Source organism: Ambystoma mexicanum, chromosome 11 (genome assembly GCF_040938575.1).
Source record: "Ambystoma mexicanum isolate Mex_15411 chromosome 11, UKY_AmexF1_1, whole genome shotgun sequence".
In the NCBI taxonomy this organism is placed as follows: domain Eukaryota; kingdom Metazoa; phylum Chordata; class Amphibia; order Caudata; family Ambystomatidae; genus Ambystoma; species Ambystoma mexicanum.
In genome coordinates this window covers 824,077,469-824,099,809 of record NC_090934.1, presented here as the reverse complement: position 1 = coordinate 824,099,809, position 22,341 = coordinate 824,077,469, and the positions used below count along the sequence as shown (strand labels likewise).

General features: G+C 46.2%; 15 non-coding genes across 15 annotated transcripts; all 15 read left to right on the top strand.

Annotated features, from left to right (window-relative positions):
• The first annotated feature begins 48 nt into the window (after positions 1-48).
• TRNAN-GUU (transfer RNA asparagine (anticodon GUU)) lies at positions 49-122 on the top strand. Its single transcript has one exon. It is a non-coding gene; the product is annotated as a tRNA-Asn (tRNA).
• Positions 123-435: 313 nt separating this feature from the next.
• Positions 436-507, top strand: TRNAW-CCA (transfer RNA tryptophan (anticodon CCA)). The gene has a single exon. It is a non-coding gene; the product is annotated as a tRNA-Trp (tRNA).
• A 2,175-nt stretch (positions 508-2,682) lies between these two features.
• TRNAR-CCU (transfer RNA arginine (anticodon CCU)) lies at positions 2,683-2,754 on the top strand. The gene has a single exon. It is a non-coding gene; the product is annotated as a tRNA-Arg (tRNA).
• Positions 2,755-4,918: 2,164 nt separating this feature from the next.
• Positions 4,919-4,990, top strand: TRNAW-CCA (transfer RNA tryptophan (anticodon CCA)). The gene has a single exon. It is a non-coding gene; the product is annotated as a tRNA-Trp (tRNA).
• A 1,790-nt stretch (positions 4,991-6,780) lies between these two features.
• TRNAN-GUU (transfer RNA asparagine (anticodon GUU)) lies at positions 6,781-6,854 on the top strand. The gene has a single exon. It is a non-coding gene; the product is annotated as a tRNA-Asn (tRNA).
• A 313-nt stretch (positions 6,855-7,167) lies between these two features.
• TRNAW-CCA (transfer RNA tryptophan (anticodon CCA)) lies at positions 7,168-7,239 on the top strand. Its single transcript has one exon. It is a non-coding gene; the product is annotated as a tRNA-Trp (tRNA).
• A 2,177-nt stretch (positions 7,240-9,416) lies between these two features.
• On the top strand, positions 9,417-9,488 carry TRNAW-CCA (transfer RNA tryptophan (anticodon CCA)). The gene has a single exon. It is a non-coding gene; the product is annotated as a tRNA-Trp (tRNA).
• Positions 9,489-11,278: 1,790 nt separating this feature from the next.
• Positions 11,279-11,352, top strand: TRNAN-GUU (transfer RNA asparagine (anticodon GUU)). The gene has a single exon. It is a non-coding gene; the product is annotated as a tRNA-Asn (tRNA).
• Positions 11,353-11,665: 313 nt separating this feature from the next.
• Positions 11,666-11,737, top strand: TRNAW-CCA (transfer RNA tryptophan (anticodon CCA)). Its single transcript has one exon. It is a non-coding gene; the product is annotated as a tRNA-Trp (tRNA).
• Positions 11,738-13,917: 2,180 nt separating this feature from the next.
• On the top strand, positions 13,918-13,989 carry TRNAW-CCA (transfer RNA tryptophan (anticodon CCA)). Its single transcript has one exon. It is a non-coding gene; the product is annotated as a tRNA-Trp (tRNA).
• Positions 13,990-15,779: 1,790 nt separating this feature from the next.
• Positions 15,780-15,853, top strand: TRNAN-GUU (transfer RNA asparagine (anticodon GUU)). Its single transcript has one exon. It is a non-coding gene; the product is annotated as a tRNA-Asn (tRNA).
• A 313-nt stretch (positions 15,854-16,166) lies between these two features.
• On the top strand, positions 16,167-16,238 carry TRNAW-CCA (transfer RNA tryptophan (anticodon CCA)). The gene has a single exon. It is a non-coding gene; the product is annotated as a tRNA-Trp (tRNA).
• A 1,790-nt stretch (positions 16,239-18,028) lies between these two features.
• On the top strand, positions 18,029-18,102 carry TRNAN-GUU (transfer RNA asparagine (anticodon GUU)). The gene has a single exon. It is a non-coding gene; the product is annotated as a tRNA-Asn (tRNA).
• A 2,174-nt stretch (positions 18,103-20,276) lies between these two features.
• On the top strand, positions 20,277-20,350 carry TRNAN-GUU (transfer RNA asparagine (anticodon GUU)). Its single transcript has one exon. It is a non-coding gene; the product is annotated as a tRNA-Asn (tRNA).
• Positions 20,351-20,663: 313 nt separating this feature from the next.
• Positions 20,664-20,735, top strand: TRNAW-CCA (transfer RNA tryptophan (anticodon CCA)). Its single transcript has one exon. It is a non-coding gene; the product is annotated as a tRNA-Trp (tRNA).
• The last annotated feature ends 1,606 nt before the right edge of the window (positions 20,736-22,341 follow it).

Sequence of the window (22,341 nt, the reverse complement as noted above, 5' to 3'; positions counted from 1 at the left end):
CATAAGCAAACAGCACACCAATCAGGCCCCATTGTCAGCACTGCATGAGTCTCTGTGGCGCAATCGGTTAGCGCGTTCGGCTGTTAACCGAAAGGTTGGTGGTTCAAACCCACCCAGGGACGATGCATTTTGGCTCAAAAATTCAGCATGACCAACTATGAACTTCTGTTTACCTCTCGCAGGTCTCGTCTGCTGACGTCCAAAAAATCCAATAAACTGCAAGCAATTCTTCTGGCTTGCTTTAGTTTTTCAAAACTTGCCATTCAATTCATAAACATCAAGACTTCATGGGAAGGGTTTGGCTGCAGCGTGTACTGATGCACAGAAGGAAGCTATCCTAGCCAGTCTACCTAAAGAAGCAATGAGGCTCTGCAGGTGCATGTACGTCTCCTACCTTTATTCTGTCATCAGACACACCAGGTGGATTGCCACAAGGACCTCGTGGCGCAATGGTAGCGCGTCTGACTCCAGATCAGAAGGTTGTGTGTTCAAATCACGTCGGGGTCATACTTCCTTTTCCCACTCTGAAATATAAAATTGCTCTTCAGTATCTCGTTATTTCAACCTGACTGCATCTTTGTGCTCTGGGCCTAGTTGTTCTGGCGTTTCGAATGTAAACTTTGCAGCAGGGAAGTATCATATTGATAGACACCCATGAAGGACATGGTCAACCTTTAAAGCAGGCCAATCTCTATGTTTTACTGGATGCAGCAGAAGTATTTCCTCTTTACCATCTGTTCAAGTGGGCCTGACTGATGTGCTGTTTTGTGCACGCTACGTGGGATTTGTAAAGCATACCTCTGCCATTTGCATGGCCTCCTAGCGCTGTCAATATTTTCGTGTAATCGCTGAATGCTGCACTGTCCTGGGAACTCTAGGTGTGACTAAAGGATATATGCTGGGGCCCCGAAAGGCGGTCGGCAGTCTAGTGGCAATGCCCATCATTTTGCAGTTTGGTTTGTGAGTTCAGGTACCGGTCTGGTGTCAGAAAACTGTAAGCGCCCTCCAATCAACTGTCGGTCCTGGATTGTGAGGATTGCCCCTTATACTGGTCTCAGTAGACACATTTCCATTTTACTTTTTCACTCTCGCATTGCCTATTTCTCTCTCTCCCATAGATACATTATAGACAAGAGAGACATTGTCAGCGAGAGGGCTTCACAGCACCTTCCCCCCTTTCCCTATGTGCATTGCAAGGGGCTCTGGGAGGCGTGCACATTTGTCTGAAACACAAAGATCCACTGGCAATAAAAAGCGTAGGTTCCTAGTTTGCATTTCTTAGAATTTGAGGTGGCACTCAGAGTTGTCTCGGGCGTGACTGTTCCTTTCATAGGAGATGTGCTAATCCCCAAACCCTCTTCCTTTGTCCCAGTAATCTGTGTTAGGGCCTCTAGCAAGTTGTTTTCTGAAACAAAGTTTACCTGAACATCCTGTAAAATTGGTAACTTTTCAGTAGCCGTACAGTGCAGTATATAGCATTCCTGTTGCGCACAGCATCTAGATCCAAAAATTACTTACTCTACCCCAGAAATTAGAATTCACCCAGTCAAACAGAGGGATCTATAAAGAGCATGGCAAGTACTTAACATAAGCTACTTCCCCCAAGTTCTCTTGGTGCACTCTGCTGCCCTCTTTTAACAGAAGAATGCAACTGCAGGTCTTGCTTCTCAGCAAGGTACCTACATATAGAAACCTTGGTGCACTCTTGCTAAATCTGCTGGAATGTGTCTTCTATTGTGCCCAAGGTGGTTGTGTATTTGGGGACTCAGGGAAGCAAGGGAGCTGTGTAATGCACTGCAGTGCTAAGAGAGGCATGCCTTTTTATGAAAAAAGTTCAGGTTTTCTGCCAATCAGAAAAAAATAGCAATGCAATCAGGCCAAAGGCAGAACACACATGCCAGTGAGTCTCTCTGGCGCAATTGGTTAGCGCGTTCGGCTGTTAACCGAAAAGACGCTGCTGTTTTTGGCACAAAGACACAGAGTGTTCCACTCAGTAAACCTGAGTCATTTCTCCCGTGTTCTCTGGGTTCAGCCTACTGTCCCCTTTAAACACAAGTGCGCAACTGTGGCTTTCTCCTCATAGCAAGTTATGCCTACACAGAGGACATTTGGTGCACTGTTGAAGGGCTCTGTCCTCTACTAAATCCCCTGTGTTTGTGGATTAGGGGAGGTAGGGAAGTGCTTGATACCCTGATTTGCTGTGGGAAATAGAGCTATTTTAGAAATATTTTCAGGTTGCCTGGGAAGCATAAGCAAACAGCACACCAATCAGGCCCCAGTGTAAGCACTGCATGAGTCTCTGTGGCGCAATCGGTTAGCGCATTCGGCTGTTAACCGAAAGGTTGGTGCTTCAAGCCCACCCAGGGACGATGCATTTTGGCTCAAAAATTCAGCGTGACCAACTATGAACTTCTGTTTACCTCTCGCAGGTCTCGTCTGCTGACGTCCAAAAAATCCAATAAACTGCAAGCAATTCTTCTCGCTTGCTTTAGTTTTTCAAAACTTGCCATTCAATTCATAAACATCAAGACTTCATGGGAAGGGTTTGGCTGCAGCGTGTACTGATGCACAGAAGGAAGCTATCCTAGCCAGTCTACTTAAAGAAGCAATGAGGCTCTGCAGGTGCATGTACGTCTCCTACCTTTATTCTGTCATCAGACACACCAGGTGGATTGCCGCAAGGACCTCGTGGCGCAATGGTAGCGCGTCTGACTCCTGATCAGAAGGTTGCGTGTTCAAATCACGTCGGGGTCATACTTGCTTTTCCCACTCTGAAATACAAAATTGCTCTTCAGTATCTCGTTATTTCAACCTGACTGCATCTTTGTGCGCTGGGCCTAGTTGTTCTGGCGTTTCGAATGTAAGCTTTGCAGCAGGGAAGTATCATATTGACAGACACCCATGAAGGACATGGTCAACCTTTAAAGCAGGCCAATCTCTATGTTTTACTGGATGCAGCAGAAGTATTTCCTCTTTACCATCTCTTCAAGTGGGCCTGACTGATGTGCTGTTTTGTGCACGCTACGTGGGCTTTGTAAAGCATACCTCTGCCATTTGCATGGCCTCCTAGCGCTGTCAATATTTTCGTGTAATCGCTGAATGCTGCACTGTCCTGGGAACTCTAGGTGTGACTAAAGGATATATGCTGGGGACCCGAAAGGCGGTCGGCAGTCTAGTGGCAATGCCCATCACTTTGCAGTTTGGTTTGTGAGTTCAGGTACCGGTCTGGTGTCAGAAAACTGTAAGCGCCCTCCCAATCAACTGTCGGTCCTGGATTGTGAGGATTGCCCCTTATACTGGTCTCAGTAGACACATTTCCATTTTACTTTTTCACTCTCGCATTGCCTATTTCTCTCTCTCTCATAGATACATTATAGACAAGAGAGACATTGTCAGCGAGAGGGCTTCACAGCACCTTCCCATGTTTCCCTAAGTGCATTGCAAGGGGCTCTGGGAGGCGTGCACATTTGTCTGAAACACAAAGATCCACTGGCAATAAAAAGCGCAGGACCCTAGTTCGCATTTCTTAGAATTTGAGGTGGCACTCAGAGTTGTCTCGGGTGTGACTGTACATTTCATAGGAGATGTGCTAATCCCCAAACCCTCTTCCTTTGTCCCAGTAATCTGTCCTAGGGCCTCTAGCAAGTTGTTTTCTGAAACAAAGCTTACCTGAACATCCTGTAAAATTGGTAACTTTTCAGTAGCAGTACAGTGCAGTATATAGCATTCCTGTTGCGCACAGCATCTAGATCCAAAAATTGCTTACTCTACCCCAGAAATTAGAATTCACCCAGTCAAACAGAGGGATCTATAAAGAGCATGGCAAGTAGTTAACATAAGCTACTTCCCCCAAGTTCTCTTGGTGCACTCTGCTGCCCTCTTTTAACAGAAGAATGCAACTGCAGGTCTTGCTTCTCAGCAAGGTACCTACATATAGAAACCTTGGTGCACTCTTGCTAAATCTGCTGGAATGTGTCTTCTATTGTGCCCAAGGTGGTTGTGTATTTGGGGACTCAGGGAAGCAAGGGAGCTGTGTAATGCACTGCAGTGCTCAGAGAGGCATGCCTTTTTCAGAAAAAAGTTCAGGTTTTCTGCCAATCAGAAAAAAATAGCAATGCAATCAGGCCAAAGGCAGAACACACATGCCAGTGAGTCTCTGTGGCGCAATTGGTTAGCGCGTTCGACTGTTAACCGAAAAGACGCTGCTATTTTTGGCACAAAGACACAGAGTGTTCCACTCAGTAAACCTGAGTCATTTCTCCCGTGTTCTCTGGGTTCAGCCTACTGTCCCCTTCTAACACAAGTGCGCAACTGTGGCTTTCTCCTCATAGCAAGTTATGCCTACACAGAGGACATTTGGTGCACTGTTGATGGGCTCTGTCCTCTACTAAATCCCCTGTGTTTGTGGACTAGGGGAGGTAGGGAAGTGCTTGATACCCTGATTTGCTGTGGGAAATAGAGCTATTTTAGAAATATTTTCAGGTTGCCTGGGAAGCATAATCAAACAGCACACCAATCAGGCCCCAGTGTAAGCACTGCATGAGTCTCTGTGGCGCAATCGGTTAGCGCGGCTGTTAACCGAAAGGTTGGTGGTTCAAGCCCATCCAGCGACGAAGCATTTTGGCTCAAAAATTCAGCGTGAACAACTTCTGTTTACCTCTCGCATGTCTCGTCTGCTGACGTCCAAAAATCCAATAAACTGCAAGCAATTCTTCTCGCTTGCTTTAGTTTTTCAAAACTTGCCATTCAATTCATAAACATCAAGACTTCATGGGAAGGGTTTGGCTGCAGAGTGTACTGATGCACAGAAGGAAGCTATCCTAGCCAGTCTACTTAAAGAAGCAATGAGGCTCTGCAGGTGCATGTACGTCTCCTACATTTATTCTGTCATCAGACACACCAGGTGGATTGCCACAAGGACCTCGTGGCGCAATGGTAGCGCGTCTGACTCCAGATCAGAAGGTTGTGTGTTCAAATCACGTCGGGGTCATACTTCCTTTTCCCACTCTGAAATACAAAATTGCTCTTCAGTATCTCGTTATTTCAACCTGACTGCATCTTTGTGCTCTGGGACTAGTTGTTCTGGCGTTTCGAATGTAAGCTTTGCAGCAGGGAAGTATCATATTGACAGACACCCATGAAGGACATGTTCAACCTTTAAAGCAGGCCAATCTCTATGTTTTACTGGATGCAGCAGAAGTATTTCCTCTTTACCATCTCTTCAAGTGGGCCTGACTGATGTGCTGTTTTGTGCACGCTACGTGGGCTTTGTAAAGCATACCTCTGCCATTTGCATGGCCTCCTAGCGCTGTCAATATTTTCGTGTAATCGCTGAATGCTGCACTGTCCTGGGAACTCTAGGTGTGACTAAAGGATATATGCTGGGGCCCCGAAAGGGGGTCGGCAGTCTAGTGGCAATGCCCATCACTTTGCAGTTTGGGTTTGTGAGTTCAGGTACCTGTCTGGTGTCAGAAACCTGTAAGCGCCCTCCCAATCAACTGTCGGTCCTGGATTGTGAGGATTTCCCCTTATACTGGTCTCAGTAGACACATTTCCATTTTACTTTTTCACTCTCCCATTGCCTATTTTTCTCTCTCTCATAGATACATTATAGACAAGAGAGACATTGTCAGCGAGAGGGCTTCACAGCACCTTCCCCCCTTTCCCTAAGTGCATTGCAAGGGGCTCTGGGAAGCGTGCACATTTGTCTGAAACACAAAGATCCACTGGCAATAAAAGGCGTAGGACCCCAGTTCGCATTTCTTAGAATTTGAGGAGGCACTCAGAGTTGTCTCGGGCGTGACTGTACCTTTCATAGGAGATGTGCTAATCCCCAAACCCTCTTCCTTTGTCCCAGTAATCTGTCCTAGGGCCTCTAGCAAGTTGTTTTCTGAAACAAAGCTTACCTGAACATCCTGTAAAATTGGTAACTTTTCAGTAGCAGTACAGTGCAGTATATAGCATTCCTGTTGCGCACAGCATCTAGATCCAAAAATTGCTTACTCTACCCCAGAAATTAGAATTCACCCAGTCAAACAGAGGGATCTATAAAGAGCATGGCAAGTAGTTAACATAAGCTACTTCCCCCAAGTTCTCTTGGTGCACTCTGCTGCCCTCTTTTAACAGAAGAATGCAACTGCAGGTCTTGCTTCTCAGCAAGGTACCTACATATAGAAACCTTGGTGCACTCTTGCTAAATCTGCTGGAATGAGTCTTCTATTGTGCCAAAGGTGGTTGTGTATTTGGGGACTCAGGGAAGCAAGGGAGCAGTGTAATGCACTGCAGTGCTAAGAGAGGCATGCCTTTTTCAGAAAAAAGTTCAGGTTTTCTGCCAATCAGAAAAAAATAGCAATGCAATCAGGCCAAAGGCAGAACACACATGCCAGTGAGTCTCTGTGGTGCAATTGGTTAGCGCGTTCAGCTGTTAACCGAAAAGACGCTGCTGTTTTTGGCACAAAGACACAGAGTGTTCCACTCAGTAAACCTGAGTCATTTCTCCCGTGTTCTCTGGGTTCAGCCTACTGTCCCCTTTTAACACAAGTGCGCAACTGTGGCTTTCTCCTCATAGCAAGTTATGCCTACACAGAGGACATTTGGTGCACTGTTGATGGGCTCGGTCCTCTACTAAATCCCCTGTATTTGTGGATTAGGGGAGGTAGGGAAGTGCTTGATACCCTGATTTGCTGTGGGAAATAGAGCTATTTTAGAAATATTTTCAGGTTGCCTGGGAAGCATAAGCAAACAGCACACCAATCAGGCCCCAGAGTAAACACTGCATGAGTCTCTGTGGCGCAATCGGTTAGCGCGTTCGGCTGTTAACCGAAAGGTTGGTGGTTCAAGCCCACCCAGGGACGGTGCATTTTGGCTCAAAAATTCAGCGTGACCAACTATGGACTTCTGTTTACCTCTCGCAGGTCTCGTCTGCTGACGTCCAAAAAATCCAATAAACTGCAAGCAATTCTTCTCGCTTGCTTTAGTTTTTCAAAACTTGCCATTCAATTCATAAACATCAAGACTTCATGGGAAGGGTTTGGCTGCAGCGTGTACTGATGCACAGAAGGAAGCTATCCTAGCCAGTCTACTTAAAGAAGCAATGAGGCTCTGCAGGTGCATGTACGTCTCCTACCTTTATTCTGTCATCAGACACACCAGGTGGATTGCCACAAAGACCTCGTGGCGCAATGGTAGCGCGTCTGACTCCAGATCAGAAGGTTGTGTGTTCAAATCACGTCGGGGTCATACTTCCTTTTCCCACTCTGAAATACAAAATTGCTCTTCAGTATCTCGTTATTTCAAACTGACTGCATCTTTGTGCTCTGGGCCTAGTTGTTCTGGCGTTTCGAATGTAAGCTTTGCAGCAGGGAAGTATCATATTGACAGACACCCATGAAGGACATGGTCAACCTTTAAAGCAGGCCAATCTCTATGTTTTACTGAATGCAGCAGAAGTATTTCCTCTTTACCATCTCTTCAAGTGGGCCTGACTGATGTGCTGTTTTGTGCACGCTACGTGGGCTTTGTAAAGCATACCTCTGCCATTTGCATGGCCTCCTAGCGCTATCAATATTTTCGTGTAATCGCTGAATGCTGCACTGTCCTGGGAACTCTAGGTGTGACTAAAAGATATATGTTGGGGCCCCGAAAGGGGTTCGGCAGTCTAGTGGCAATGGGCATCACTTTGCAGTTTGGGTTTGTGAGTTCAGGTACCGGTCTGGTGTCGGAAACCTGTAAGCGCCCTCCCAATCAACTGTCGGTCCAGGATTGTGAGGATTTCCCCTTATACTGGTCTCAGTAGACACATTTCCATTTTACTTTTTGACTCTCGCATTGCCTATTTCTCTCTCTCTCATAGATACATTATAGACAAGAGAGACATTCTCAGCGAGAGGGTTGCACAGCACCTTCCCCCATTTCCCTAAGTGCATTGCATGGGGCTCTGGGAGGCGTGCACATTTGTCTGAAACACAAAGATCCACTGGCAATAAAAGGCGTAGGACCCCAGTTCGCATTTCTTAGAATTTGAGGAGGCACTCAGAGTTGTCTCGGGCATGACTGTACCTTTCATAGGAGATGTGCTAATCCCCAAACCCTCTTCCTTTGTCCCAGTAATCTGTCCTAGGGCCTCTAGCAAGTTGTTTTCTGAAACAAAGCTTACCTGAACAATCTGTAAAATTGGTAACTTTTCAGTAGCAGTACAGTGCAGTATATAGCATTCCTGTTGCGCACAGCATCTAGATCCAAAAATTGCTTACTGTACCCCAGAAATTAGAATTCACCCAGTCAAACAGAGGGATCTATAAAGATCATGGCAAGTAGTTAACATAAGCTACTTCCCCCAAGTTCTCTTGGTGCACTCTGCTGCCCTCTTTTAACAGAAGAATGCAACTGCAGGTCTTGCTTCTCAGCAAGGTACCTACATATAGAAACCTTGGTGCACTCTTGCTAAATCTGCTGGAATGTGTCTTCTATTGTGCCCAAGGTGGTTGTGTATTTGGGGACTCAGGGAAGCAAGGGAGCAGTCTAATGCACTGCAGTGCTAAGAGAGGCATGCCTTTTTCAGAAAAAAGTTCAGGTTTTCTGCCAATCAGAAAAAAATAGCAATGCAATCAGGCCAAAGGCAGAACACACATGCCAGTGAGTCTCTGTGGCACAATTGGTTAGCGCGTTCGGCTGTTAACCGAAAAGACGCTGCTGTTTTTGGCACAAAGACACAGAGTGTTCCACTCAGTAAACCTGAGTCATTTCTCCCGTGTTCTCTGGGTTCAGCCTACTGTCCCCTTTTAACACAAGTGCGCAACTGTGGCTTCCTCCTCATAGCAAGTTATGCCTACACAGAGGGCATTTGGTGCACTGTTGATGGGCTCTGTCCTCCATTAAATCCCCTGTGTTTGTGGATTAGGGGAGGTAGGGAAGTGCTTGATACCCTGATTTGCTGTGGGAAATAGAGCTATTTTAGAAATATTTTCAGGTTGCCTGGGAAGCATAAGCAAACAGCACACCAATCAGGCCCCAGTGTAAGCACTCCATGAGTCTCTGTGGCGCAATCGGTTAGGGCGTTCTGCTGTTAACCGAAAGGTTGGTGGTTCAAGCCCACCCAGGGACGATGCATTTTGGCTCAAAAATTCAGCATGACCAACTATGAACTTCTGTTTACCTCTCGCAGGTCTCGTCTGCTGACGTCCAAAAAATCCAATAAACTGTAAGCAATTCTTCTCGCTTGCTTTAGTTTTTCAAAACTTGCCATTCAATTCATAAACATCAAGACTTCATGGGAAGGGTTTGGCTGCAGCGTGTACTGATGCACAGAAGGAAGCTATCCTAGCCAGTCTACCTTAAGAAGCAATGAGGCTCTGCAGGTGCATGTACGTCTCCTACCTTTATTCTGTCATCAGACACACCAGGTGGATAGCCACAAGGACCTCGTGGCGCAATGGTAGCGCGTCTGACTCCAGATCAGAAGGTTTCGTGTTCAAATCACGTCGGGGGCATATTTGCTTTTCCCACTCTGAAATATAAAATTGCTCTTCAGTAATTCGTTATTTCAACCTGACTGCATCTTTGTGCTCTCGGCCTAGTTGTTCTGGCGTTTCGAATGTAAGCTTTGCAGCAGGGAAGTATCATATTGACAGACACCCATGAAGGACATGGTCAACCTTTAAAGCAGGCCAATCTCTATGTTTTACTGGATGCAGCAGAAGTATTTCCTCTTTACCATCTCTTCAAGTGGGCCTGACTGATGTGCTGTTTTGTGCACGCTACGTGGGCTTTGTAAAGCATACCTCTGCCATTTGCATGGCCTCCTAGCGCTGTCAATATTTTCGTGTAATCGCTGAATGCTGCACTGTCCTGGGAACTCTAGGTGTGACTAAAGGATATATGCTGGGGCCCCGAAAGGGGGTCGGCAGTCTAGTGGCAATGCCCATCACTTTGCAGTTTGGGTTTGTGAGTTCAGGTACCGGTCTGGTGTCGGAAACCTGTAAGCGCCCTCCCAATCAACTGTCGGTCCTGGATTGTGAGGATTTCCCCTTATACTGGTCTCAGTAGACACATTTCCATTTTACTTTTTCACTCTCGCATTGCCTATTTCTCTCTCTCTCATAGATACATTATAGACAAGAGAGACATTGTCAGCGAGAGGGCTTCACAGCACCTTCCCCCATTTCCCTAAGTACATTGCAAGGGGCTCTGGGAGGCGTGCACATTTGTCTGAAACACAAAGATCCACTGGCAATAAAAAGCGTAGGTCCCTAGTTTGCATTTCTTAGAATTTGAGGTGACACTCAGAGTTGTCTCGGGCGTGACTGTACCTTTCATAGGAGATGTGCTAATCCCCAAACCCTCTTCCTTTGTCCCAGTAATCTGTTTTAGTGCCTCTAGCAAATTGTTTTCTGAAACAAAGCTTACCTGAACATCCTGTAAAATTGGTAACTTTTCAGTAGCAGTACAGTGCAGTATATAGCATTCCTGTTGCGCACAGCATCTAGATCCAAAAATTGCTTACTCTACCCCAGAAATTAGAATTCACCCAGTCAAACAGAGGGATCTATAAAGATCATGGCAAGTAGTTAACATAAGCTACTTCCCCCAAGTTCTCTTGGTGCACTCTGCTGCCCTCTTTTAACAGAAGAATGCAACTGCAGGTCTTGCTTCTCAGCAAGGTACCTACATATAGAAACCTTGGTGCACTCTTGCTAAATCTGCTGGAATGTGTCTTCTATTGTGCCCAAGGTGGTTGTGTATTTGGGGACTCAGGGAAGCAAGGGAGCAGTCTAATGCACTGCAGTGCTAAGAGAGGCATGCCTTTTTCAGAAAAAAGTTCAGGTTTTCTGCCAATCAGAAAAAAATAGCAATGCAATCAGGCCAAAGGCAGAACACACATGCCAGTGAGTCTCTGTGGCGCAATTGGTTAGCGCGTTCGGCTGTTAACCGAAAAGACGCTGCTGTTTTTGGCACAAAGACACAGAGTGTTCCACTCAGTAAACCTGAGTCATTTCTCCCGTGTTCTCTGGGTTCAGCCTACTGTCCCCTTTTAACACAAGTGCGCAACTGTGGCTTTCTCCTCATAGCAAGTTATGCCTACACAGAGGACATTTGGTGCACTGTTGATGGGCTCTGTCCTCTACTAAATCCCCTGTGTTTGTGGATTAGGGGAGGTAGGGAAGTGCTTGATACCCTGATTTGCTGTGGGAAAAAGAGCTATTTTAGAAATATTTTCAGGTTGCCTGGGAAGCATAAGCAAACAGCACACCAATCAGGCCCCTGTGTAAGAACTGCATGAGTCTCTGTGGCGCAATCGGTTAGCGCGTTCGGCTGTTAACCGAAAGGTTGGTGGTTCAAGCCCACCCAGGGACGATGCATTTTGGCTCAAAAATTCAGCATGACCAACTATGAACTTCTGTTTACCTCTCGCAGGTCTCGTCTGCTGACGTCCAAAAAATCCAATAAACTGTAAGCAATTCTTTTCGCTTGCTTTAGTTTTTCAAAACTTGCCATTCAATTCATAAACATCAAGACTTCATGGGAAGGGTTTGGCTGCAGCGTGTACTGATGCACAGAAGGAAGCTATCCTAGCCAGTCTACTTAAAGAAGCAATGAGGCTCTGCAGGTGCATGTACGTCTCCTACCTTTATTCTGTCATCAGACACACCAGGTGTAATGCCACAAGGACCTCGTGGCGCAATGGTAGCGCGTCTGACTCCAGATCAGAAGGTTGTGTGTTCAAATCACAACGGGGTCATACTTGCTTTTCCCACTCTGAAATACAAAATTGCTCTTCAGTATCTCGTTATTTCAACCTGACTGCATCTTTGTGCTCTGGGCCTGGTTGTTCTGGCGTTTCGAATGTAAACTTTGCAGCAGGGAAGGAAGTATCATATTGACAGACACCCATGAAGGACATGGTCAACCTGTAAAGCAGGCCAATCTCTATGTTTTACTGGATGCAGCAGAAGTATTTCCTCTTTACCATCTCTTCAAGTGGGCCTGACTGATGTGCTGTTTTGTGCACGCTACGTGGGCTTTGTAAAGCATACCTCTGCCATTTGCATGGCCTCCTAGCGCTGTCAATATTTTCGTGTAATCGCTGAATGCTGCACTGTCCTGGGAACTCTAGGTGTGACTAAAGGATATATGCTGGGGCCCCGAAAGGGGGTCGGCAGTCTAGTGGCAATGCCCATCACTTTGCAGTTTGGGTTTGTGAGTTCAGGTACCGGTCTGGTGTCGGAAACCTGTAAGCGCCCTCCCAATCAACTGTCGGTCCTGGATTGTGAGGATTTCCCCTTATACTGGTCTCAGTAGACACATTTCCATTTTACTTTTTCACTCTCGCATTGCCTATTTCTCTCTCTCTCATAGTTACATTATAGACAAGAGAGACATTGTCAGCGAGAGGGCTTCACAGCACCTTCCCCCCTTTCCCTAAGTGCATTGCAAGGGGCTCTGGGAGGCGTGCACATTTGTCTGAACACAAAGATCCACTGGCAATAAAAAGCGTAGGTCCCTAGTTTGCATTTCTTAGAATTTGAGGTGACACTCAGAGTTGTCTCGGGCGTGACTGTACCTTTCATAGGAGATGTGCTAATCCCCAAACCCTCTTCCTTTGTCCCAGTAATCTGTCTTAGTGCCTCTAGCAAGTTGTTTTCTGAAACAAAGCTTACCTGAACATCCTGTAAAATTGGTAACTTTTCAGTAGCAGTACAGTGCAGTATATAGCATTCCTGTTGCGCACAGCATCTAGATCCAAAAATTGCTTACTCTACCCCAGAAATTAGAATTCACCCAGTCAAACAGAGGGATCTATAAAGAGCATGGCAAGTAGTTAACATAAGCTACTTCCCCCAAGTTCTCTTGGTGAACTCTGCTGCCCTCTTTTAACAGAAGAATGCAACTGCAGGTCTTGCTTCTCAGCAGGGTACCTACATATAGAAACCTTGGTGCACTCTTGCTAAATCTGCTGGAATGAGTCTTCTATTGTGCCCAAGGTGGTTGTGTATTTGGGGACTCAGGGAAGCAAGGGAGCAGTGTAATGCACTGCAGTGCTAAGAGAGGCATGCCTTTTTCAGAAAAAAGTTCAGGTTTTCTGCCAATCAGAAAAAAATAGCAATGCAATCAGGCCAAAGGCAGAACACACATGCCAGTGAGTCTCTGTGGTGCAATTGGTTAGCGCGTTCAGCTGTTAACCGAAAAGACGCTGCTGTTTTTGGCACAAAGACACAGAGTGTTCCACTCAGTAAACCTGAGTCATTTCTCCCGTGTTCTCTGGGTTCAGCCTACTGTCCCCTTTTAACACAAGTGCGCAACTGTGGCTTTCTCCTCATAGCAAATTATGCCTACACAGAGGACATTTGGTGCACTGTTGATGGGCTCGGTCCTCTACTAAATCCCCTGTGTTTGTGGATTAGGGGAGGTAGGGAAGTGCTTGATACCCTGATTTGCTGTGGGAAATAGAGCTATTTTAGAAATATTTTCAGGTTGCCTGGGAAGCATAAGCAAACAGCACACCAATCAGGCCCCAGTGTAAACACTGCATGAGTCTCTGTGGCGCAATCGGTTAGCGCGTTCGGCTGTTAACCGAAAGATTGGTGGTTCAAGCCCACCCAGGAACGATGCATTTTGGCTCAAAAATTAAGCGTGACCAACTATGAACTTCTGTTTACCTCTCGCAGGTCTCGTCTGCTGACGTCCAAAAAATCCAATAAACTGCAAGCAATTCTTCTCGCTTGCTTTAGTTTTTCAAAACTTGCCATTCAATTCATAAACATCAAGACTTCATGGGAAGGGTTTGGCTGCAGCGTGTACTGATGCACAGAAGGAAGCTATCCTAGCCAGTCTACTTAAAGAAGCAATGAGGCTCTGCAGGTGCATGTACGTCTCCTACCTTTATTCTGTCATCAGACACACCAGGTGGATTGACACAAGGACCTCGTGGCGCAATGGTAGCGCGTCTGACTCCAGATTAGAAGGTTTTGTGTTCAAATCACGTCGGGGTCATACTTCCTTTTCCCACTCTGAAATACAAAATTGCTCTTCAGTATCTCGTTATTTCAACCTGACTGCATCTTTGTGCTCTGGGCCTAGTTGTTCTGGCGTTTCGAATGTAAGCTTTGCAGCAGGGAAGTATCATATTGACAGACACCCATGAAGGACATGGTCAACCTTTAAAGCAGGCCAATCTCTATGTTTTACTGAATGCAGCAGAAGTATTTCCTCTTTACCATCTCTTCAAGTGGGCCTGACTGATGTGCTGTTTTGTGCACGCTACGTGGGCTTTGTAAAGCATACCTCTGCCATTTGCATGGCCTCCTAGTGCTATCAATATTTTCGTGTAATCGCTGAATGCTGCACTGTCCTGGGAACTCTAGGTGTGACTAAAGGATATATGTTGGGGCCCCGAAAGGGGTTCGGCAGTCTAGTGGCAATGGGCATCACTTTGCAGTTTGGGTTTGTGAGTTCAGGTACCGGTCTGGTGTCGGAAACCTGTAAGCGCCCTCCCAATCAACTGTCGGTCCAGGATTGTGAGGATTTCCCCTTATACTGGTCTCAGTAGACACATTTCCATTTTACTTTTTCACTCTCGCATTGCCTATTTCTCTCTCTCTCATAGATACATTATAGACAAGAGAGACATTGTCAGCGAGAGGGTTGCACAGCACCTTCCCCCATTTCCCTAAGTGCATTGCATGGGGCTCTGGGAGGCGTGCACATTTGTCTGAAACACAAAGATCCACTGGCAATAAAAGGCGTAGGACCCCAGTTCGCATTTCTTAGAATTTGAGGAGGCACTCAGAGTTGTCTCGGGCATGACTGTACCTTTCATAGGAGATGTGATAATCCCCAAACCCTCTTCCTTTGTCCCAGTAATCTGTCCTAGGGCCTCTAGCAAGTTGTTTTATGAAACAAAGCTTACCTGAACAATCTGTAAAATTGGTAACTTTTCAGTAGCAGTACAGTGCAGTATATAGCATTCCTGTTGCGCACAGCATCTAGATCCAAAAATTGCTTACTCTACCCCAGAAATTAGAATTCACCCAGTCAAACAGAGGGATCTATAAAGATCATGGCAAGTAGTTAACATAAGCTACTTCCCCCAAGTTCTCTTGGTGCACTCTGCTGCCCTCTTTTAACAGAAGAATGCAACTGCAGGTCTTGCTTCTCAGCAAGGTACCTACATATAGAAACCTTGGTGCACTCTTGCTAAATCTGCTGGAATGTGTCTTCTATTGTGCCCAAGGTGGTTGTGTATTTGGGGACTCAGGGAAGCAAGGGAGCAGACTAATGCACTGCAGTGCTAAGAGAGGCATGCCTTTTTCAGAAAAAAGTTCAGGTTTTCTGCCAATCAGAAAAAAATAGCAATGCAATCAGGCCAAAGGCAGAACACACATGCCAGTGAGTCTCTGTGGCGCAATTGGTTAGCGCGTTCGGCTGTTAACCGAAAAGACGCTGCTGTTTTTGGCACAAAGACACAGAGTGTTCCACTCAGTAAACCTGAGTCATTTCTCCCGTGTTCTCTGGGTTCAGCCTACTGTCCCCTTTTAACACAAGTGCGCAACTGAGGCTTTCTCCTCATAGCACGTTATGCCTATACAGAGGACATTTGGTGCACTCTTGATGGGCTCTGTCCTCTACTAAATCCCCTGTGTTTGTGGATTAGGGGAGGTAGGGAAGTGCTTGATACCCTGATTTGCTGTGGGAAAAAGAGCTATTTTAGAAATATTTTCAGGTTGCCTGGGAAGCATAAGCAAACAGCACACCAATCAGGCCCCTGTGTAAGAACTGCATGAGTCTCTGTGGCGCAATCGGTTAGCGCGTTCGGCTGTTAACCGAAAGATTGGTGGTTCAAGCCCACCCAGGGACGATGCATTTTGGCTCAAAAATTAAGCGTGACCAACTATGAACTTCTGTTTACCTCTCGCAGGTCTCGTCTGCTGACGTCCAAAAAATCCAATAAACTGCAAGCAATTCTTCTCGCTTGCTTTAGTTTTTCAAAACTTGCCATTCAATTCATAAACATCAAGACTTCATGGGAAGGGTTTGGCTGCAGCGTGTACTGATGCACAGAAGGAAGCTATCCTAGCCAGTCTACTTAAAGAAGCAATGAGGCTCTGCAGGTGCATGTACGTCTCCTACCTTTATTCTGTCATCAGACACACCAGGTGGATTGCCACAAGGACCTCGTGGCGCAATGGTAGCGCGTCTGACTCCAGATCAGAAGGTTTCGTGTTCAAATCACGTCGGGGGCATACTTCCTTTTCCCACTCTGAAATACAAAATTGCTCTTCAGTATCTCGTTATTTCAACCTGGCTGCATCTTTGTGCTCTGGGCCTAGTTGTTCTGGCGTTTCGAATGTAAGCTTTGCAGCAGGGAAGTATCATATTGACAGACACCCATGAAGGACATGGTCAACCTTTAAAGCAGGCCAATCTCTATGTTTTACTGGATGCAGCAGAAGTATTTCCTCTTTACCATCTGTTCAAGTGGGCCTGACTGATGTGCTGTTTTGTGGACGCTACGTGGGCTTTGTAAAGCATACCTCTGCCATTTGCATGGCCTCCTAGCGCTATCAATATTTTCGTGTAATCGCTGAATGCTGCACTGTCCTGGGAACTCTAGGTGTGACTAAAGGATATATGTTGGGGCCCCGAAAGGGGTTCGGCAGTCTAGTGGCAATGGGCATCACTTTGCAGTTTGGGTTTGTGAGTTCAGGTACCGGTCTGGTGTCGGAAACCTGTAAGCGCCCTCCCAATCAACTGTCGGTCCAGGATTGTGAGGATTTCCCCTTATACTGGTCTCAGTAGACACATTTCCATTTTACTTTTTCACTCTCGCATTGCCTATTTCTCTCTCTCTCATAGATACATTATAGACAAGAGAGACATTGTCAGCGAGAGGGTTGCACAGCACCTTCCCCCATTTCCCTAAGTGCATTGCATGGGGCTCTGGGAGGCGTGCACATTTGTCTGAAACACAAAGATCCACTGGCATTAAAAGGCGTCGGACCCCAGTTCGCATTTCTTAGAATTTGAGGAGGCACTCAGAGTTGTCTCGGGCATGACTGTACCTTTCATAGGAGATGTGCTAATCCCCAAACCCTCTTCCTTTGTCCCAGTAATCTGTCCTAGGGCCTCTAGCAAGTTGTTTTCTGAAACAAAGCTTACCTGAACAATCTGTAAAATTGGTAACTTTTCAGTAGCAGTACAGTGCAGTATATAGCATTCCTGTTGCGCACAGCATCTAGATCCAAAAATTGCTTACTGTACCCCAGAAATTAGAATTCACCCAGTCAAACAGAGGGATCTATAAAGATCATGGCAAGTAGTTAACATAAGCTACTTCCCCCAAGTTCTCTTGGTGCACTCTGCTGCCCTCTTTTAACAGAAGAATGCAACTGCAGGTCTTGCTTCTCAGCAAGGTACCTACATATAGAAACCTTGGTGCACTCTTGCTAAATCTGCTGGAATGTGTCTTCTATTGTGCCCAAGGTGGTTGTGTATTTGGGGACTCAGGGAAGCAAGGGAGCAGTCTAATGCACTGCTGTGCTAAGAGAGGCATGCCTTTTTCAGAAAAAAGTTCAGGTTTTCTGCCAATCAGAAAAAAATAGCAATGCAATCAGGCCAAAGGCAGAACACACATGCCAGTGAGTCTCTGTGGCACAATTGGTTAGCGCGTTCGGCTGTTAACCGAAAAGACGCTGCTGTTTTTGGCACAAAGACACAGAGTGTTCCACTCAGTAAACCTGAGTCATTTCTCCCGTGTTCTCTGGGTTCAGCCTACTGTCCCCTTTTAACACAAGTGCGCAACTGTGGCTTTCTCCTCATAGCAAGTTATGCCTATACAGAGGACATTTGGTGCACTGTTGATGGGCTCTGTCCTCTACTAAATCCCCTGTGTTTGTGGATTAGGGGAGGTAGGGAAGTGCTTGATACCCTGATTTGCTGTGGGAAAAAGAGCTATTTTAGAAATATTTTCAGGTTGCCTGGGAAGCATAAGCAAACAGCACACCAATCAGGCCCCAGTGTAAGCACTGCATGAGTCCCTGTGGCGCAATCGGTTAGCGCGTTCGGCTGTTAACCGAAAGATTGGTGGATCAAGCCCACCCAGGGACGATGCATTTTGGCTCAAAAATTCAGCATGACCAACTATGAACTTCTGTTTACCTCTCGCAGGTCTCGTCTGCTGACGTCCAAAAAATCCAATAAACTGCAAGCAATTCTTCTCGCTTGCTTTAGTTTTTCAAAACTTGCCATTCAATTCATAAACATCAAGACTTCATGGGAAGGGTTTGGCTGCAGCGTGTACTGATGCACAGAAGGAAGCTATCCTAGCCAGTCTACTTAAAGAAGCAATGAGGCTCTGCAGGTGCATGTACGTCTCCTACCTTTATTCTGTCATCAGACACACCAGGTGGATTGCCACAAGGACCTCGTGGCGCAATGGTAGCGCGTCTGACTCAAGATCAGAAGGTTTCGTGTTCAAATCACGTCGGGGGCATATTTGCTTTTCCCACTCTGAAATATAAAATTGCTCTTCAGTATCTCGTTATTTCAACCTGACTGCATCTTTGTGCTCTGGGCCTAGTTGTTCTGGCGTTTCGAATGTAAGCTTTGCAGCAGGGAAGTATCATATTGACAGACACCCATGAAGGACATGGTCAAGCTTTAAAGCAGGCCAATCTCTATGTTTTTACTGGATGCAGCAGAAGTAGTTCCTCTTTACCATCTCTTCAAGTGGGCCTGACTGATGTGCTGTTTTGTGCACGCTACGTGGGCTTTGTAAAGCATACCTCTGCCATTTGCATGGCCTCCTAGCACTGTCAATATTTTCGTGTAATCGCTGAATGCTGCACTGTCCTGGGAACTCTAGGTGTGACTAAAGGATATATTTTGGGGCCCCGAAAGGGGGTCGGCAGTCTAGTGGCAATGGGCATCACTTTTCAGTTTGGGTTTGTGAGTTCAGGTACCGGTCTGGTGTCGGAAACCTGTAAGCGCCCTCCCAATCAACTGTCGGTCCTGGATTGTGAGGATTTCCCCTTATACTGGTCTCAGTAGACACATTTCCATTTTACTTTTTCACTCTCGCATTGCCTATTTCTCTCTCTCTCATAGTTACATTATAGACAAGAGAGACATTGTCAGCGAGAGGGCTTCACAGCACCTTCCCCCCTTTCCCTAAGTGCATTGCAAGGGGCTCTGGGAGGCGTGCACATTTGTCTGAACACAAAGATCCACTGGCAATAAAAAGCGTAGGTCCCTAGTTCGCATTTCTTAGAATTTGAGGTGACACTCAGAGTTGTCTCGGGCGTGACTGTACCTTTCATAGGAGATGTGCTAATCCCCAAACCCTCTTCCTTTGTCCCAGTAATCTGTCTTAGTGCCTCTAGCAAGTTGTTTTCTGAAACAAAGCTTACCTGAACATCCTGTAAAATTGGTAACTTTTCAGTAGCAGTACAGTGCAGTATATAGCATTCCTGTTGCGCACAGCATCTAGATCCAAAAATTGCTTACTCTACCCCAGAAATTAGAATTCACCCAGTCAAACAGAGGGATCTATAAAGAGCATGGCAAGTAGTTAACATAAGCTACTTCCCCCAAGTTCTCTTGGTGCACTCTGCTGCCCTCTTTTAACAGAAGAATGCAACTGCAGGTCTTGCTTCTCAGCAAGGTACCTACATATAGAAACCTTGGTGCACTCTTGCTAAATCTGCTGGAATGTGTCTTCTATTGTGCCCAAGGTGGTTGTGTATTTGGGGACTCAGGGAAGCAAGGGAGCAGTCTAATGCACTGCAGTGCTAAGAGAGGCATGCCTTTTTCAGAAAAAAGTTCAGGTTTCTGCCAATCAGAAAAAAATAGCAATGCAATCAGGCCAAAGGCAGAACACACATGCCAGTGAGTCTCTGTGGCACAATTGGTTAGCGCGTTCGGCTGTTAACCGAAAAGACGCTGCTGTTTTTGGCACAAAGACACAGAGTGTTCCACTCAGTAAACCTGAGTCATTTCTCCCGTGTTCTCTGGGTTCAGCCTACTGTCCCCTTTTAACACAAGTGCGCAACTGTGGCTTTCTCCTCATAGCAAGTTATGCCTACACAGAGGACATTTGGTGCACTGTTGATGGGCTCTGTCCTCTACTAAATCCCCTGTGTTTGTGGATTAGGGGAGGTAGGGAAGTGCTTGATACCCTGATTTGCTGTGGGAAATAGAGCTATTTTAGAAATATTTTCAGGTTGCCTGGGAAGCATAAGCAAACAGCACACCAATCAGGCCCCAGTGTAAGCACTGCATGAGTCTCTGTGGCGCAATCGGTTAGCGTGTTCGGCTGTTAACCGAAAGGTTGGTGGTTCAAGCCCACCCAGGGACAATGCATTTTGGCTCAAAAATTCAGCATGACCAACTATGAACTTCTGTTTACCTCTCGCAGGTCTCGTCTGCTGACGTCCAAAAAATCCAATAAACTGTAAGCAATTCTTCTCGCTTGCTTTAGTTTTTCAAAACTTGCCATTCAATTCATAAACATCAAGACCTCATGGGAAGGGTTTGGCTGCAGCGTGTACTGATGCACAGAAGGAAGCTATCCTAGCCAGTCTACTTAAAGAAGCAATGAGGCTCTGCAGGTCCATGCACGTCTCCTACCTTTATTCTGTCATCAGACACACCAGGTGGACTGCCACAAGGACCTCGTGGCGCAATGGTAGCGCGTCTGACTCCAGATCAGAAGGTTGTGTGTTCAAATCACGTCGGGGTCATACTTCCTTTTCCCACTCTGAAATACAAAATTGCTCTTCAGTATCTCGTTATTTCAACCTGACTGCATCTTTATGCTCTGGGCCTAGTTGTTCTGGCGTTTCGAATGTAAGCTTTGCAGCAGGGAAGTATCATATTGACAGACACCCATGAAGGACATGGTCAACCTTTAAAGCAGGCCAATCTCTATGTTTTACTGGATGCAGCAGAAGTATTTCCTCTTTACCATCTCTTCAAGTGGGCCTGACTGATGTGCTGTTTTGTGCACGCTACGTGGGCTTTGTAAAGCATACCTCTGCCATTTGCATGGCCTCCTAGCGCTGTCAATATTTTCGTGTAATCGCTGAATGCTGCACTGTCCTGGGAACTCTAGGTGTGACCAAACGATATATGCTGGGGCCCCGAAAGGGGGTCGGCAGTCTAGTGGCAATGCCCATCACTTTGCAGTTTGGGTTTGTGAGTTCAGGTACCGGTCTGGTGTCGGAAACCTGTAAGCGCCCTCCCAATCAACTGTCGGTCCTGGATTGTGAGGATTTCCCCTTATACTGGTCTCAGTAGACACATTTCCATTTTACTTTTTCACTCTCGCATTGCCTATTTCTCTCTCTCTCATAGTTACATTATAGACAAGAGAGACATTGTCAGCGAGAGGGCTGCACAGCACCTTCCCCCATTTCCCTAAGTGCATTGCATGGGGCTCTGGGAGGCGTGCACATTTGTCTGAAACACAAAGATCCACTGGCAATAAAAAGCGTAGGTCCCTAGTTTGCATTTCTTAAAATTTGAAGTGACACTCAGAGTTGTCTCGGGCGTGACTGTACCTTTCATAGGAGATGTGCTAATCCCCAAACCCTCTTCCTTTGTCCCAGTAATCTGTCTTAGTGCCTCTAGCAAGTTGTTTTCTGAAACAAAGCTTACCTGAACATCCTGTAAAATTGGTAACTTTTCAGTAGCAGTACAGTGCAGTATATAGCATTCCTGTTGCGCACAGCATCTAGATCCAAAAATTGCTTACTCTACCCCAGAAATTAGAATTCACCCAGTCAAACAGAGGGATCTATAAAGAGCATGGCAAGTAGTTAACATAAGCTACTTCCCCCAAGTTCTCTTGGTGAACTCTGCTGCCCTCTTTTAACAGAAGAATGCAACTGCAGGTCTTGCTTCTCAGCAAGGTACCTACATATAGAATCCTTGGTGCACTCTTGCTAAATCTGCTGGAATGTGTCTTCTATTGTGCCCAAGGTGGTTGTGTATTTGGGGACTCAGGGTAGCAAGGGAGCAGTCTAATGCACTGCAGTGCTAAGAGAGGCATGCCTTTTTCAGAAAAAAGTTCAGGTTTTCTGCCATTCAGAAAAAAATAGCAATGCAATCAGGCCAAAGGCAGAACACACATGCCAGTGAGTCTCTGTGGCGCAATTGGTTAGCGCGTTCGGCTGTTAACCGAAAAGACGCTGCTGTTTTGGGCACAAAGACACAGAGTGTTCCACTCAGTAAACCTGAGTCATTTCTCCCGTGTTCTCTGGGTTTAGCCTATTGTCCCCTTTTAACACAAGTGCGCAACTGTGGCTTTCTCCTCATAGCAAGTTATGCCTACACAGAGGGCATTTG